The sequence below is a fragment of the Pleurodeles waltl genome, chromosome 5 (genome assembly GCF_031143425.1).
Source record: "Pleurodeles waltl isolate 20211129_DDA chromosome 5, aPleWal1.hap1.20221129, whole genome shotgun sequence".
Classification (NCBI taxonomy): domain Eukaryota; kingdom Metazoa; phylum Chordata; class Amphibia; order Caudata; family Salamandridae; genus Pleurodeles; species Pleurodeles waltl.
Window position 1 is genome coordinate 1365632643 of NC_090444.1, and position 17931 is coordinate 1365650573.

Sequence of the window (17931 nt, forward strand, 5' to 3'; positions counted from 1 at the left end):
TGTGCATTTTTTAAAACTAGCGACCTAGGGGAATCCAAGACAGAATGACTTGTGGGCCTCTCACCAAGTTCTGTTACCCAAAATCCTTTGCAAACCTCAAAATGTGGCTAAAAAAACACTTTTATCTCAAATTTCGGTGACAGAACGTTATGGAATCTGAGAGGAGCAACAAATTTCCTTCCACCCAGCGTTCCCCCAAGTCTCCCTAAAAAAATGGTACCTCACTTGTGTGGGTAGACCTAGTGCCCGCGACAGGAAATGCCCCAAAACACAAAGTGGACATGTTACATTTTCTCAAAGAAAACAGAGGTGTTTTTTGCAAAGTGCCTACCTGTGGATTTTGGCCTCTAGCTCAGCCGGCACCTAAGGAAACCTACCATGCCTGTGCATTTTTTTAAACTAGGGACGAAGGGGAATCCAAGACAGGGTGACTTCCGGGGCTCTCACAAGGTTCTGTTACCCAGAATCCTTTGCAAACCTCAAAATTTGGCTAAAAAAACACTTTTTCCTCACATTTCGGTGACAGAACGTTCTGGAATCTGAGAGGAGCCACAAATGTCCTTCTACCCAGCATTCCCCCAAGTCCCCCGATAAAAATGGTTCCTCACTTGTGTGGGTAGGCCTAGTGCACACAACAAGAAATGCCCCAAAACACAAAGTGGACACATCACATTTTCTCAAAGAAAACAGAGGTGTTTCTTGCAAAGTGTCTACCTGTGGATTTTGGCCTCTAGCTCAGCGGCACCTAGGAGAACCTTCCTAGCCTGTGCATTTTTTTAAACTAGATACCTAGGGGAACCCAAGATGGGGTGACTTGTGGGGCTCTCACCAGGTTCTGTTACCCAGAATCCTTTGCAAACCTCAATACTTTGGCTCAAAAAACACTTTTTCGTCACATTTCGGTGACAGAACGTTCTGGAATCTGAGAGGAGCCACAAATTTCCTTCCACCCAGCGTTCCCCGAAGTCTCCCAATAAAAATGGTACCTCACTTGTGAGGGTAGGCCTAGTGCCCGCAACAGGAAATACCCTAAAACACAAAGTGGACACATCACATTTTTCCACAGAAAACAGAAGTTTTTTTGCAATGTGCCTACTTGTGGATTTTGGCCTCTAGCTCAGCCGGCACCTAGGGAAACCTACCAAACCTGTGCATTTTTTAAAACTATCGACCTAGGGGAATCCAAGACGGGGTGACTTGTGGGGCTCTCACCAGGTCTGTTATCCAGAATCCTTTGCAAACCTCAAAACTTTGGCTCAAAAAAACACTTTTTCCTCAAATTTCGGTGACAGAACGTTCTAGAATCTGAGAGGAGACACAAATTTCCTTCCACCCAGCGTTCCCCCAAGTCTCCCAATAAAAATGGTACCTCACTTGTGTGGGTAGGACTAGTGCCCGGGACAGGAAGTGCCCCGAAACACAAAGTGGACACATCACATGTTTCACAGAAAACAGAGGTGTTTTTTGCAAAGTGCCTACCTGTGGATTTTGGCCTCTAGCTCAGTTGGCACCTGGGAAACCTACCAAACCTGTGCATTTTTTAAAACTAGAGACCTAGGGGAACCCAAGACGGGGTGACTTGTGGGGCTCTCACCAGGTTCTGTTATCCAGAATCCTTTGCAAACCTCAAAACTTTGGCTCAGAAAAACACTTTTTCCTCACATTTCGGTGACAGAATGTATTGGAATCTGAGAGGAGCCACAAATTTCCTTCCACCAAGCGTTCCCCCAAGTCTCCCTATAAAAATGGTACCTCACTTGTGTGGGTAGGCCTAGTGCCCGCGACAGGAACTGCCCCAAAACACAAAGTGGACACATCACATTTTCTCAAAGAAAACAGAGCTGTTTTTTGCAATGTGCCTATTTGTGGATTTAGGCCTCTAGCTCAGCCGGCACCTAGGGAAACCTACCAAACCTGTGCATTTTTTAACACTAGCGACCAAGGGGAATCCAAGACAGGGTGACTTGTGGGGCTCTCACCAGATTCTGTTATCCAGAATCCTTTGCAAACCTCAAAATTTTGGCTAAAAAAAACACTTTTCCTCACATTTCAGTGACAGAATGTTATGGAATCTGAGAGGAGCCACAAATTTCCTTCCACCGAGCGTTCCCCCAAGTCTCCCGATAAAAATGGTACCTCACTTGTGTGGGTAGGCCTAGTGCCCACGACAGGAAATGCCCCAAAACACAAAGTGGACACATCACATTTTCTCAAAGAAAACAGAGGTGTTTCTTGCAAAGTGTCTACCTGTGGATTTTGGCCTCTAACTCAGCCGGCACCTAGGAGAACCCTCCAAGCCTGTGCATTTTTTCAAACTAGATACCTAGGGGAACCCAAGATGGGGTGACTTGTGGGGCTCTCACCAGGTTCTGTTACCCAGAATCCTTTGCAAACCTCAATACTTTGGCTCAAAAAAATACTTTTTGCTGACATTTCGGTGACAGAACGTTCTGGAATCTGAGAGGAGCCACAAATTTCTTTCCACCCAGCGTTCCCCGAAGTCTCCCAATAAAAATGGTACCTCACTTGTGTGGGTAGGCCTAGTGCCCGCGACAGGAAATGCCCCAAAACACAAAGTGGACACCTCACATTTTTCCAGAGAAAACAGAGGTGTTTTTTGCAAAGTGCCTATCTGTGGATTTTGGCCTCTAGCTCAGCCGGCACCTAGGGAAACCTGCTCAACCTGTGCATTTTTTAAAACTAGAGACCTAGGGGAACCCAAGACGGGGTCACTTGTGGGGCTCTAACCAGGTTCTGTTATCCAGAATCCTCAAAATTTTGCTAAAAAACACTTTTTCATCACCTTTCAGTGACAGAATGTTTTGGAATCTGAGAGGAGCCACAAATTTCCTTCCACCCAGCGTTCCCCCAAGTCTCCCGATACAAATGGTACCTCACTTGTGTTGGTAGGCCTAGTGCCCGCGACAGGAAATGCCCCGAAACACAAAGTGGACACATCACATTTTCTCAAAGAAAACAGAGGTGTTTTTTGCAAAGTGCCTACCTGTGGATTTTGGCCTCTAGCTCAGCCGGCACCTAAGGAAACCTACCATGCCTGTGCATTTTTTAAAACTAGCGACCTAGGGGAATCCAAGACAGGATGACTTGTGGGCCTCTCACCAAGTTCTGTTACCCAAAATCCTTTGCAAACCTCAAAATGTGGCTAAAAAAACACTTTTATCTCAAATTTCGGTGACAGAACGTTATGGAATCTGAGAGGAGCCACAAATTTCCTTCCACCCAGCGTTCCCCCAAGTCTCCCTAAAAAAATGGTACCTCACTTGTGTGGGTAGACCTAGTGCCCGCGACAGGAAATGCCCCAAAACACAAAGTGGACACATCACATTTTCTCAAAGAAAACAGAGGTGTTTTTTGCAAAGTGCCTACCTGTGGATTTTGGCCTCTAGCTCAGCCGGCACCTAAGGAAACCTACCATGCCTGTGCATTTTTTAAAACTAGCGACCTAGGGGAATCCAAGACAGGATGACTTGTGGGCCTCTCACCAAGTTCTGTTATCCAGAATCCTTTGCAAACCTCAAAATTTTGGCTAAAAAAACACTTTTTCCTCACATTTCGGTGACAGAACGTTCTGGAATCTGAGAGGAGCCACAAATGTCCTTCTACCCAGCATTCCCCCAAGTCCCCCGATAAAAATGGTTCCTCACTTGTGTGGGTAGGCCTAGTGCACACAACAAGAAATGCCCCAAAACACAAAGTGGACACATCACATTTTCTCAAAGAAAACAGAGGTGTTTCTTGCAAAGTGTCTACCTGTGGATTTTGGCCTCTAACTCAGCCGGCACCTAGGAGAACCCTCCAAGCCTGTGCATTTTTTCAAACTAGATACCTAGGGGAACCCAAGATGGGGTGACTTGTGGGGCTCTCACCAGGTTCTGTTACCCAGAATCCTTTGCAAACCTCAATACTTTGGCTCAAAAAAATACTTTTTGCTGACATTTCGGTGACAGAACGTTCTGGAATCTGAGAGGAGCCACAAATTTCTTTCCACCCAGCGTTCCCCGAAGTCTCCCAATAAAAATGGTACCTCACTTGTGAGGGTAGGCCCAGTGCCCCCGACAGGAAATACCCTAAAACACAAAGTGGACACATCTCATTTTTCCACAGAAAACAGAAGTTTTTTTGCAATGTGCCTACTTGTGGATTTTGGCCTCTCGCTCAGCCGGCACCTAGGGAAACCTACCAAACCTGTGCATTTGTTAAAACTAGAGACCTAGGGGAACCCAAGACGGGGTGACTTGTGGTGCTCTCACCAGGTTCTGTTACCCAGAATCGTTTGCAAACCTCAAAACTTTGGCTCAAAAAAACACTTTTTCCTCAAATTTCGGTGACAGAACGTTCTAGAATCTGAGAGGAGACACAAATTTCCTTCCACCCAGCGTTCCCCCAAGTCTCCCAATAAAAATGGTACCTCACTTGTGTGGGTAAGCCTAGTGCCCGGGACAGGAAATGCCCCAAAACACAAAGAGGACACATCAAATTTTTCCACAGAAAACAGAGGTGTTTTTTGCAAAGTGCCTACCTGTGGATTTTGGCCTCTAGCTCAGTCGGCACCTGGGAAACCCACCAAACCTGTGCATTTTTTAAAACTAGAGAACTAGGGGAACCCAAGACGGGGTGACTTGTGGTGCTCTCACCAGGTTCTGTTACCCAGAATCCTTTGCAAACCTCAAAACTTTGGCTCAGAAAAACACGTTTTCCTCACATTTTGGTGACAGACTGTATTGGAATCTGAGAGGAGCCACAAATTTCCTTCCACCCAGCGTTCCCCCAAGTCTCCCGATAAAAATGGTACCCCACTTGTGTGGGTAGGCCTAGTGCCTGCAACAGGAAATGCCCCAAAACACAAAGTGGACACATCACATTTTCTCAAAGAAAACAGAGGTGCTTTTTGCAAAGTGCCTACCTTTGGATTTTGGCCTCTAGCTCAGCCGGCACCTAGGAAAATGTTCCAAGCCTGTGCATTTTTTAAAACTAGAGACCTAGGGGAACCAAAGACGGGGTGACTTGTGGGGCTCTCACCAGGTTCTGTTATCCAGAATCCTTTGCAAACCTCAAAACATTGGCTCAGAAAAACACTTTTTCCTCACATTTCGGTGACAGAATGTATTGGAATCTGAGAGGAGCCACAAATTTCTTTCCACCCAGAGTTCCCCGAAATCTCCCAATAAAAATGGTACCTCACTTGTGAGGGTAGGCCTAGTGCCCGCGACAGGAAATACCCTAAAACACAAAGTGGACACATCTCATTTTTCCACAGAAAACAGAAGTTTTTTTGCAATGTGCCTACTTGTGGATTTTGGCCTCTAGCTCAGCTGGCACCTAGGGAAACCTACCAAACCTGTGCATTTTTTAAAACTAGAGACCTAGGGGAACCCAAGACGGGGTAACTTGTGGTGCTCTCACCAGGTTCTGTTACCCAGAATCCTTTGCAAACCTCAAAAGTTTGGCTCAGAAAAACACTTTTTCCTAACATTTTGGTGACAGACCGTATTGGAATCTGAGAGGAGCCACAAATTTCCTTCCACCCAGCGTTCCCCCTAGTCTCCCGATAAAAATGGTACCTCACTTGTGTGGGTAGGCCTAGTGCCCGGGACAGGAAATGCCCCAAAACACAAAGAGGACACATCACATTTTTCCACAGAAAACAGAGGTGTTTTTTGCAAAGTGCCTACCTGTGGATTTTGGCCTCTAGCTCAGTCGGCACCTGGGAAACCTACCAAACCTGTGCATTTTTTAAAACTAGAGACCTAGGGGAACCCAAGACGGGGTGACTTGTGGGGCTCTCACCAGGTTCTGTTATCCAGAATCCTTTGCAAACCTCAAAACTTTGGCTCAGAAAAACACTTTTTCCTCACATTTCGGTGACAGAATGTATTGGAATCTGAGAGGAGCCACAAATTTCCTTCCACCCAGCGTTCCCCCAAGTCTCCCGATAAAAATGGAACCTCACTTGTGTGGGTAGGCCTAGTGCCCCCGACAGGAAATGTCCCAAAACACAAAGTGGACACATCACATTTTCTCAAAGAAACAGAGGTGTTTTTTGTAATGTGTCTACTGGTGGATCTTGGCCTCTAGCTCAGACGGCACCTAGGGAAACCTATCAAACCTGTGCATTTTTAAAAACTAGCAACCTAGGGGAATCTAAGACAGGGTGACTTGTGGGGATCTCACCAGGTTCTGTTATCCAGAATCCTTTGCAAACCTCAAAATTTTGGCTGAAAAAAAACACTTTTCCTCACATTTCGGTGACAGAATGTTATGGAATCTGAGAAGAGCCACAAATTTCCTTCCACCCAGCATTCCCCCAAGTCTCCCAATAAAAATGGTACCTCACTTGTGTGGGTGGGCATAGTGCCCGAACAGGAAATGCCCCAAAACACAAAGTGGACTCATCACATTTTCTCAAAGAAAACAGAGGTATTTTTTGCAAAGTGCCTACCTCTGGATTTCGGCCTCTAGCTCAGCCGCCACCTAGGAACACCTTCCAAGCCTGTGCATTTTTTTAAACTAGAGACCTAGGGGAACCCAAGACGGGGTGACTTGTGGGGCTCTCGCCAGGTTCTGTTATACAGAATCCTATGCAAACATCAAAACTTTGGATCAAAAAAACACTTTTTCCTCACATTTCGGTGACAGAACGTTCTAGAATCTGAGAGGAGCCACACATTTCCTTCCACCCAGCGTTCCCCTAGGTCTCCCAATAAAAATGGTACCTCACTTGTGTGGGTAGGCCTAGTGCCCGCAACAGGAAATGTCCCAAAACTCAAAGTGGACACATCACATTTTTCCACAGAAAACAGAGGTGATTTTTGCAAAGTGCCTACCTGTGGATTTTGGCCTCTAGCTCAGCCGGCACCTAGGAAACCTACCAAACCTGTGCATTTTTTAAAACTAGAGACCTAGGGGAACCCAAGACGGGGTGACTTGTGGGGCTCTCACCAGGTTCTGTTACCCAGAATCCTTTGCAAAACTCAAAACTTTGGCTCAGAAAAACACTTTTCCCTCACATTTCCCAGACAGAATGTATTGGAATCTGAGAGGAGCCACAAATTTCCTTCCACCAAGCGTTCACCCAAGTCTCCCGATAAAAATGGTACCTCACTTGTGTGGGTAGGCCTAGTGCCCGCGACAGGAAATGCCCCAAAACACAAAGTGGACACATAACATTTTCTCAAAGAAAACAGAGCTGTTTTTTGCAATGTGCCTATTTGTGGATTTAGGCCTCTAGCTCAGCCGGCACCTAGGGAAACCTACCAAACCTGTGCATTTTTTAACACTAGCGACCTAGGGGAATCCAAGACAGGGTGACTTGTGGGGCCCTCACCAGATTCTGTTATCCAGAATCCTTTGCAAACCTCAAAAATTTGGCTAAAAAAAACACTTTTCCTCACATTTCAGTGACAGAATGTTATGGAATCTGAAAGGAGCCACAAATTTCCTTCCACCGAGCGTTCCCCCAAGTCTCCCGATAAAAATGGTACCTCACTTGTGTGGGTAGGCCTAGTGCCCGCGACAGGAAATGCCCCAAAACACAAAGTGGACACATCACATTTTCTCAAAGAAAACAGAGGTGTTTCTTGCAAAGTGTCTACCTGTGGATTTTGGCCTCTAGCTCAGCCGGCACCTAGGAGAACCCTCCAAGCCTCTGCATTTTTTCAAACTAGATACCTAGGGGAACCCAAGATGGGGTGACTTGTGGGGCTCTCACCAGGTTCTGTTACCCAGAATCCTTTGCAAACCTCAATACTTTGGCTCAAAAAAATACTTTTTGCTGACATTTCGGTGACAGAACGTTCTGGAATCTGAGAGGAGCCACAAATTTCTTTCCACCCAGAGTTCCCCGAAGTCTCCCAATAAAAATGGTACCTCACTTGTGAGGGTAGGCCTAGTGCCCGCGACAGGAAATACCCTAAAACACAAAGTGGACACATCTCATTTTTCCACAGAAAACAGAAGTTTTTTTCAATGTGCCTACTTGTGGATTTTGGCCTCTAGCTCAGCTGGCACCTAGGGAAACCTACCAAACCTGTGCATTTTTTAAAACTAGAGACCTAGGGGAACCCAAGACGGGGTGACTTGTGGTGCTCTCACCAGGTTCTGTTACCCAGAATCCTTTGCAAACCTCAAAAGTTTGGTTCAGAAAAACACTTTTTCCTAACATTTTGGTGACAGACCGTATTGGAATCTGAGAGGAGCCACAAATTTCCTTCCACCCAGCGTTCCCCCTAGTCTCCCGATAAAAATGGTACCTCACTTGTGTGGGTAGGCCTAGTGCCCGTGACAGGAAATGCCCCAAAACACAAAGAGGACACATCACATTTTTCCACAGAAAACAGAGGTGTTTTTTGCAAAGTGCCTACCTGTGGATTTTGGCCTCTAGCTCAGTCGGCACCTGGGAAACCTACCAAACCTGTGCATTTTTTAAAACTAGAGACCTAGGGGAACCCAAGACGGGGTGACTTGTGGTGCTCTCACCATGTTCTGTTACCCAGAATCCTTTGCAAACCTCAAAACTTTGGCTCAGAAAAACACGTTTTCCTCACATTTTGGTGACAGACTGTATTGGAATCTGAGAGGAGCCACAAATTTCCTTCCACCCAGCATTCCCCCAAGTCTCCCGATAAAAATGGTACCCCACTTGTGTGGGTAGGCCTAGTGCCCGCAACAGGAAATGCCCCAAAACACAAAGTGGACACATCACATTTTCTCAAAGAAAACAGAGCAGTTTTTTGCAATGTGCCTATTTGTGGATTTAGGCCTCTAGCTCAGCCGGCACCTAGGGAAACCTACCAAACCTGTGCATTTATTAAAACTAGCGACCTAGGGGAATCCAAGACAGGGTGACTTGTGGGGCTCTCACCAGATTCTGTTATCCAGAATCCTTTGCAAACCTCAAAATTTTGGATAAAAAAAACACTTTTCCTCACATTTCAGTGACAGAATGTTATGGAATCTGAGAGGAGCCACAAATTTCTTTCCACCCAGCGTTCCCCGAAGTCTCCCAATAAAAATGGTACCTCACTTGTGAGGGTAGGCCTAGTGCCCGCGACAGGAAATACCCTAAAACACAAAGTGGACACATCTCATTTTTCCACAGAAAACAGAAGTTTTTTTGCAATGTGCCTACTTGTGGATTTTGGCCTCTAGCTCAGCCGGCACCTAGGGAAACCTACCAAACCTGTGCATTTTTGAAAACTAGCGACCTAGGGGAATCCAAGACAGGGTGACTTGTGGGGCTCTCACCAGGTCTGTTATCCAGAATCCTTTGCAAACCTCAAAACTTTGGCTCAAAAAAACACTTTTTCCTCAAATTTCGGTGACAGAACGTTCTAGAATCTGAGAGGAGACACAAATTTCCTTCCACCCAGCGTTCCCCCAAGTCTCCCAATAAAAATGGTACCTCACTTGTGTGGGTAGGCCTAGTGCCCGGGACAGGAAATGCCCCAAAACACAAAGTGGACACATCACATTTTTCCACAGAAAACAGAGGTGTTTTTTGCAAAGTGCCTACCTGTGGATTTTGGCCTCTAGCTCAGTCGGCACCTGGGAAACCTACCAAACCTGTGCATTTTTTTAAACTAGAGACCTAGGGGAACCCAAGATGGGGTGACTTGTGGTGCTCTCACCAGGTTCTGTTACCCAGAATCCTTTGCGAGCCTCAAAAGTTTGGCTCAGAAAAACACTTTTTCCTAACATCTTGGTGACAGACCGTATTGTAATCTGAGAGGAGCCACAAATGTCCTTCCACCGAGCGTTCCCCCAAGTCTCCCGATAAAAATGGTACCTCACTTGTGTGGGTAGGCCTAGTGCCCGCAACAGGAAATGCCCCAAAACACAAAGTGGACACATCACATTTTCTCAAAGAAAACAGAGGTGTTTCTTGCAAAGTGTCTACCTGTGGATTTTGGCCTCTAGCCCAGCCGGCACCTAGGAGAACCCTCCAAGCCTGTGCATTTTTTCAAACTAGATACCTAGGGGAACCCAAGATGGGGTGACTTGTGGGGCTCTCACCAGGTTCTGTTACCCAGAATCCTTTGCAAACCTCAATACTTTGGCTCAAAAAAATACTTTTTGCTGACATTTCGGTGACAGAACGTTCTGGAATCTGAGAGGAGCCACAAATTTCTTTCCACCCAGAGTTCCCCGAAGTCTCCCAATAAAAATGGTACCTCACTTGTGAGGGTAGGCCTAGTGCCCGCGACAGGAAATACCCTAAAACACAAAGTGGACACATCTAATTTTTTCACAGAAAACAGAAGTTTTTTTCAATGTGCCTACTTGTGGATTTTGGCCTCTAGCTCAGCTGGCACCTAGGGAAACCTACCAAACCTGTGCATTTTTTAAAACTAGAGACCTAGGGGAACCCAAGACGGGGTGACTTCTGGTGCTCTCACCAGGTTCTGTTACCCAGAATCCTTTGCAAACCTCAAAAGTTTGGCTCAGAAAAACACTTTTTCCTAACATTTTGGTGACAGACCGTGTTGGAATCTGAGAGGAGCCACAAATTTCCTTCCACCCAGCGTTCCCCCTAGTCTCCCGATAAAAATGGTACCTCACTTGTGTGGGTAGGCCTAGTGCCCGGGACAGGAAATGCCCCAAAACACAAAGAGGACACATCACATTTTTCCACAGAAAACAGAGGTGTTTTTTGCAAAGTGCCTACCTGTGGATTTTGGCCTCTAGCTCAGTCTGCACCTGGGAAACCTACCAAACCTGTGCATTTTTTAAAACTAGAGACCTAGGGGAACCCAAGACGGGGTGACTTGTGGTGCTCTCACCATGTTCTGTTACCCAGAATCCTTTGCAAACCTCAAAACTTTGGCTCAGAAAAATACGTTTTCCTCACATTTTGGTGACAGACTGTATTGGAATCTGAGAGGAGCCACAAATTTTCTTCCACCCAGCGTTCCCCCAAGTCTTCCGATAAAAATGGTACCCCACTTGTGTGGGTAGGCCTAGTGCCCGCAACAGGAAATGCCCCAAAACACAAAGTGGACACATCACATTTTCTCAAAGAAAACAGAGCTGTTTTTTGCAATGTGCATATTTGTGGATTTAGGCCTCTAGCTCAGCCGGCACCTAGGGAAACCTACCAAACCTGTGCATTTATTAAAACTAGCGACCTAGGGGAATCCAAGACAGGGTGACTTGTGGGGCTCTCACCAGATTCTGTTATCCAGAATCCTTTGCAAACCTCAAAATTTTGGCTAAAAAAAACACTTTTCCTCACATTTCAGTGACAGAATGTTATGGAATCTGAGAGGAGCCACAAATTTCTTTTCACCCAGCGTTCCCCGAAGTCTCCCAATAAAAATGGTACCTCACTTGTGAGGGTAGGCCTAGTGCCCGCGACAGGAAATACCCTAAAACACAAAGTGGACACATCTCATTTTTCCACAGAAAACAGAAGTTTTTTTGCAATGTGCCTACTTGTGGATTTTGGCATCTAGCTCAGCCGGCACCTAGGGAAACCTACCAAACCTGTGCATTTTTGAAAACTAGCGACCTAGGGGAATCCAAGACAGGGTGACTTGTGGGGCTCTCACAAGGTCTGTTATCCAGAATCCTTTGCAAACCTCAAAACTTTGGCTCAAAAAAACACTTTTTCCTCAAATTTCGGTGACAGAACGTTCTAGAATCTGAGAGGAGACACAAATTTCCTTCCACCCAGCGTTCCCCCAAGTCTCCCAATAAAAATGGTACCTCACTTGTGTGGGTAGGCCTAGTGCCCGGGACAGGAAATGCCCCAAAACACAAAGAGGACACATCAAATTTTTCCACAGAAAACAGAGGTGTTTTTTGCAAAGTGCCTACCTGTGGATTTTGGCCTCTAGCTCAGTCGGCACCTGGGAAAACTACCAAACCTGTGCATTTTTTAAAACTAGAGACCTAGGGGAACCCAAGACGGGGTGACTTGTGGTGCTCTCACCAGGTTCTGTTACCCATAATCCTTTGCAAACCTCAAAACTTTGGCTCAGAAAAACACGTTTTCCTCACATTTTGGTGACAGACTGTATTGGAATCTGAGAGGAGCCACAAATTTCCTTCCACCCAGCGTTCCCCCAAGTCTCCCGATAAAAATGGTACCCCACTTGTGTGGGTAGGCCTAGTGCCCGCAACAGGAAATGTCCCAAAACACAAAGTGGACACATCACATTTTCTCAAAGAAAACAGAGGTGCTTTTTGCAATGTGCCTACTTGTGGATTTTGGCATCTAGCTCAGCCGGCACCTAGGGAAACCTACCAAACCTTTGCAATTTTGAAAACTAGCGACCTAGGGGAATCCAATACAGGGTGACTTATGGGGCTCTCACCAGGTTCTGTTATCCAGAATCCTTTGCAAACCTCAAAATTTTGGCTAAAAAAACACTTTTCCTCACATTTCGGTGACAGAATGTTATGGAATCTGAGAGGAGCCACAAATTTCCTTCCACGGAGCGTTCCCCCAAGTCTCCCGATAAAAATGGTACCTCACTTGTGTGGGTAGGCCTAGTACCCGCAACAGGAAATGCCCCAAAACACAAAGTGGACACATCACATTTTCTCCAAGAAAACAGAGGTGTTTTTTGCAAAGTGCCTACCTGTGGATTTTGGCCTCTAGCTCAGCCGGCACCTAGGAAAACCTTCCAAACCTGTGCATTTTTTAAAACTAGAGACCTAGGGGAACCAAAGACGGGGTGACTTGTGGGGCTCTCACCAGGTTCTGTTATCCAGAATCCTTTGCAAACCTAAAAACTTTGGCTCAGAAAAACACTTTTTCCTCACATTTCGGTGACAGAATGTATTGGAATCTGAGAGGAGCCAAAAATTTCCTTCCACCCAGCGTTCCCCCAAGTCTCCCGATAAAAATGGAACCTCACTTGTGTGGGTAGGCCTAGTGCCCGCGACAGGAAATGCCCCAAAACACAAAGTGGACACATCACATTTTCTCAAAGAAAACAGAGGTGTTTTTTGTAATGTGTCTACTGGTGGATCTTGGCCTCTAGCTCAGCCGGCACCTAGGGAAACCTACCAAACCTGTGCATTTTTAAAAACTAGCAACCTAGGGGAATCCAAGACAGGGTGACTTGTGGGGATCTCACCAGGTTCTGTTATCCAGAATCCTTTGCAAACCTCAAAATGTTGGCTGAAAAAAAACACTTTTCCTCACATTTCGGTGATAGAATGCTATGGAATCTGAGAAGAGCCACAAATTTCCTTCCACCCAGCATTCCCCCAAGTCTCCCGATAAAAATGGTACCTCACTTCTGTGGGTGGGCCTAGTGCCCGAACAGGACATGCCCCAAAACCCAAAGTGGACACATCACATTTTCTCAAAGAAAACAGAGGTGTTTTTTGCAAAGTGCCTACCTCTGGATTTCGGCCTCTAGCTCAGCCGCCACCTAGGAACACCTTCCAAGCCTGTGCATTTTTTAAAACTAGAGACCTAGGGGAACCCAAAGATGGGTGACTTGTGGGGCTCTTGCCAGGTTCTGTTATACAGAATCCTTTGCAAACCCCAAAACTTTGGATCAAAAAAACACTTTTACCTCACATTTTCGGTGACAGAACGTTCTAGAATCTGAGAGGAGCCACAAATTTCCTTCCACCCAGCGTTCCCCGAAGTCTCCCAATAAAAATGGTACCTCACTTGTGTGGGTAGGCATAGTGACCGCGACAGGAAATGCCCCAAAACACAAAGTGGACACATCACATTTTTCCATGGAAAACAGAAGTGTTTTTTTGCAATGTGCCTACTTGTGGATTTTGGCCTCTAGCTCAGCCGGCACCTAGGGAAACCTACCAAACCTGTGCATGTTTGAAAACTAGCGACCTAGGGGAATCCAAGACAGGGTGACTTGTGGGGCTCCCAGCAGGTTCTGTTATCCAGAATCCTTTGCAAACCTCAAAATTTTGGATCAAAAAAACACTTTTTCCTCAAATTTCGGTGACAGAACGTTCTGGAATCTGAGAGGAGACACAAATTTCCTTCCACCCAGCGTTCCCCCAAGTCTCCCAATAAAAATGGTACCTCACTTGTGTGGGTAGGCCTAGTGCCCGTGACAGGAAATGCCCCAAAACACAAAGTGGACACATCACATTTTTCCACAGAAAACAGAGGTGTTTTTTGCAAAGTGCCTACCTGTGGATTTTGGCCTCTAGCTCAGCCGGCACCTAGGAAACCTACCAAACCTGTGCATTTTTTAAAACTAGAGACCTAGGGGAACCTAAGACGGGGTGACTTGTGGGGCTCTCACCAGGTTCTGTTACCCAGAATCCTTTGCAAAACTCAAAACTTTGGCTCAGAAAAACACTTTTTCCTCACATTTCGGTGACAGAACGTATTGGAATCTGAGAGGAGCCACAAATTTCCTTCCACCCAGCGTTCCCCCAAGTCTCCCGATAAAAATGGTACCTCACTTGTGTGGGTAGGCCTAGTGCCCGCAACAGGAAATGCCCAAAAACACAAAGTGGACAGATCACATTTTCTCAAAGAAAACAGAGGTGTTTTTTGCAAACTGCCTACCTCTGGATTTTGGCCTCTAGCTCAGCCGGCACCTAGGAAAACCTTCCAAGCCTGTGCATTTTTTAAAACTTGAGACCTAGGGGAACCAAAGACGGGGTGAATTGTGGGGCTCTCACCAGGTTCTGTTATCCAGAATCCTTTGCAAACCTCAAAACTTTGGCTCAGAAAAACACTTTTTCCTCACATTTCGGTGACAGAATGTATTGGAATCTGAGATGAGCCACAAATTTCCTTCCATCCAGCGTTCCCCGAAGTCTCATAATAAAAATGGTACCTCACTTGTGTGGTTAGGCATAGTGACCGCGACAGGAGATGCCCCAAAACACAAAGTGGACACATCATATTTTTCCACGGAAAACAGAAGTGTTTTTTTGCAATGTGCCTACTTGTGGATTTTGGCCTCTAGCTCAGCCGGCACCTAGGGAAACCTACCAAACCTGTGCATGTTTGAAAACTAGCGACCTAGGGGAATCCAAGACAGGGTGACTTGTGGGGCTCCCAGCAGGTTCTGTTATCCAGAATCCTTTGCAAACCTCAAAATTTTGGATCAAAAAAACACTTTTTCCTCAAATTTCGGTGACAGAACATTCTGGAATCTGAGAGGAGACACAAATTTCCTTCCACCCAGCGTTCCCCCAAGTCTCCCAATAAAAATGGTACCTCACTTGTGTGGGTAGGCCTAGTGCCCGCGACAGGAAATGCCCCAAAACACAAAGTGGACACATCACATTTTTCCACAGAAAACAGAGGTGATTTTTGCAAAGTGCTTACCTGTGGATTTTGGCCTCTAGCTCAGCCGGCACCTAGGAAACCTACCAAACCTGTGCATTTTTTTAAACTAGAGACCTAGGGGAACCCAAGACGGGGTGACTTGTGGGGCTCTCACCAGGTTCTGTTATCCAGAATCCTATGCAAAACTCAAAACTTTGGCTCAGAAAAACACTTTTTCCTCACATTTCGGTGACAGAACGTATTGGAATCTGAGAGGAGCTACAAATTTCCTTCCACCCAGCGTTCCCCCAAGTCTCCCGATAAAAATGGTACCTCACTTGTGTGGGTAGGCCTAGTGCCCGCAACAGAAAATGCCCCAAAACACAAAGTGGACAGATCACATTTTCTCAAAGAAAACAGAGGTGTTTTTTGCAAAGTGCCTACCTCTGGATTTTGGCCTCTAGCTCAGCCGGCACCTAGGAAAACCTTCCAAGCCTGTGCAGTTTTTAAAACTTGAGACCTAGGGGAACCAAAGACGGGGTGAATTGTGGGGCTCTCACCAGGTTCTGTTATCCAGAATCCTTTGCAAACCTCAAAACTTTGGCTCAGAAAAACACTTTTTCCTCACATTTCGGTGACAGAATGTATTGGAATCTGAGATGAGCCACAAATTTCCTTCCACCCAGCGTTCCCCGAAGTCTCCCAATAAAAATGGTACCTCACTTGTGTGGGTAGGCATAGTGACCGCGACAGGAAATGCCCCAAAACACAAAGTGGACACATCATATTTTTCCACGGAAAACAGAAGTGTTTTTTTGCAATGTGCCTACTTGTGGATTTTGGCCTCTAGCTCAGCCGGCACCTAGGGAAACCTACCAAACCTGTGCATGTTTGAAAACTAGCGACCTAGGGGAATCCAAGACAGGGTGACTTGTGGGGCTCCCAGCAGGTTCTGTTATCCAGAATCCTTTGCAAACCTCAAAATTTTGGATCAAAAAAACACTTTTTCCTCAAATTTCGGTGACAGAACGTTCTGGAATCTAAGAGGAGACACAAATTTCCTTCCACCCAGCGTTCCCCCAAGTCTCCCAATAAAAATGGTACCTCACTTGTGTGAGTAGGCCTAGTGCCCGTGACAGGAAATGCCCCTAAACACAAAGTGGACACATCACATTTTTCCACAGAAAACAGAGGTGTTTTTTGCAAAGTGCCTACCTGTGGATTTTGGCCTCTAGCTCAGCCGGCCCCTAGGAAACCTACCAAACCTGTGCATTTTTTTAAACTAGAGACCTAGGGGAACCTAAGATGGGGTGACTTGTGGGGCTCTCACCAGGTTCTGTTACCCAGAATCCTTTGCAAAACTCAAAACTTTGGCTCAGAAAAACACTTTTTCCTCACATTTCGGTGACAGAACATATTGGAATCTGAGAGGAGCCACAAATTTCCATCCACCCAGCGTTCCCCCAAGTCTCCCGATAAAAATGGTACCTCACTTGTGTGGGTAGGCCTAGTGCCCGCAACAGGAAATGCCCCAAAACACAAAGTGGACACATAACATTTTCTCAAAGAAAACAGAGGTGTTCTTTGCAAACTGCCTACCTCTGGATTTTGGCCTCTAGCTCAGTCGGCACCTAGGAAAATCTTCCAAGCCTGTGCATTTTTTTAAACTAGAGACCTAGGGGAACCCAAGACGGGGTGACTTGTGAGGCTCTCACCAGGTTCTGTTACCCAGAATCCTTTGCAAACCTCAAAACTTGGGCTCAGAAAAACACTTTTTCCTCACATTTCGGTGACAGAATGTATTGGAATCTGAGATGAGCCACAAATTTCCTTCCACCCAGCGTTCCCCGAAGTCTCCCAATAAAAATGGTACCTCACTTGTGTGGTTAGGCATAGTGACCGCGACAGGAGATGCCCCAAAACACAAAGTGGACACATCATATTTTTCCACGGAAAACAGAAGTGTTTTTTTGCAATGTGCCTACTTGTGGATTTTGGCCTCTAGCTCAGCCGGCACCTAGGGAAACCTACCAAACCTGTGCATGTTTGAAAACTAGCGACCTAGGGGAATCCAAGACAGGGTGACTTGTGGGGCTCCCAGCAGGTTCTGTTATCCAGAATCCTTTGCAAACCTCAAAATTTTGGATCAAAAAAACACTTTTTCCTCAAATTTCGGTGACAGAACGTTCTGGAATCTGAGAGGAGACACAAATTTCCTTCCACCCAGCGTTCCCCCAAGTCTCCCAATAAAAATGGTACCTCACTTGTGTGGGTAGGCCTAGTGCCCGTGACAGGAAATGCCCCTAAACACAAAGTGGACACATCACATTTTTCCACAGAAAACAGAGGTGTTTTTTGCAAAGTGCCTACCTGTGGATTTTGGCCTCTAGCTCAGCCGGCCCCTAGGAAACCTACCAAACCTGTGCATTTTTTTAAACTAGAGACCTAGGGGAACCTAAGACGGGGTGACTTGTGGGGCTCTCACCAGGTTCTGTTACCCAGAATCCTTTGCAAAACTCAAAACTTTGGCTCAGAAAAACACTTTTTCCTCACATTTCGGTGACAGAACATATTGGAATCTGAGAGGAGCCACAAATTTCCTTCCACCCAGCGTTCCCCCAAGTCTCCCGATAAAAATGGTACCTCACTTGTGTGGGTAGGCCTAGTGCCCGCAACAGGAAATGCCCCAAAAC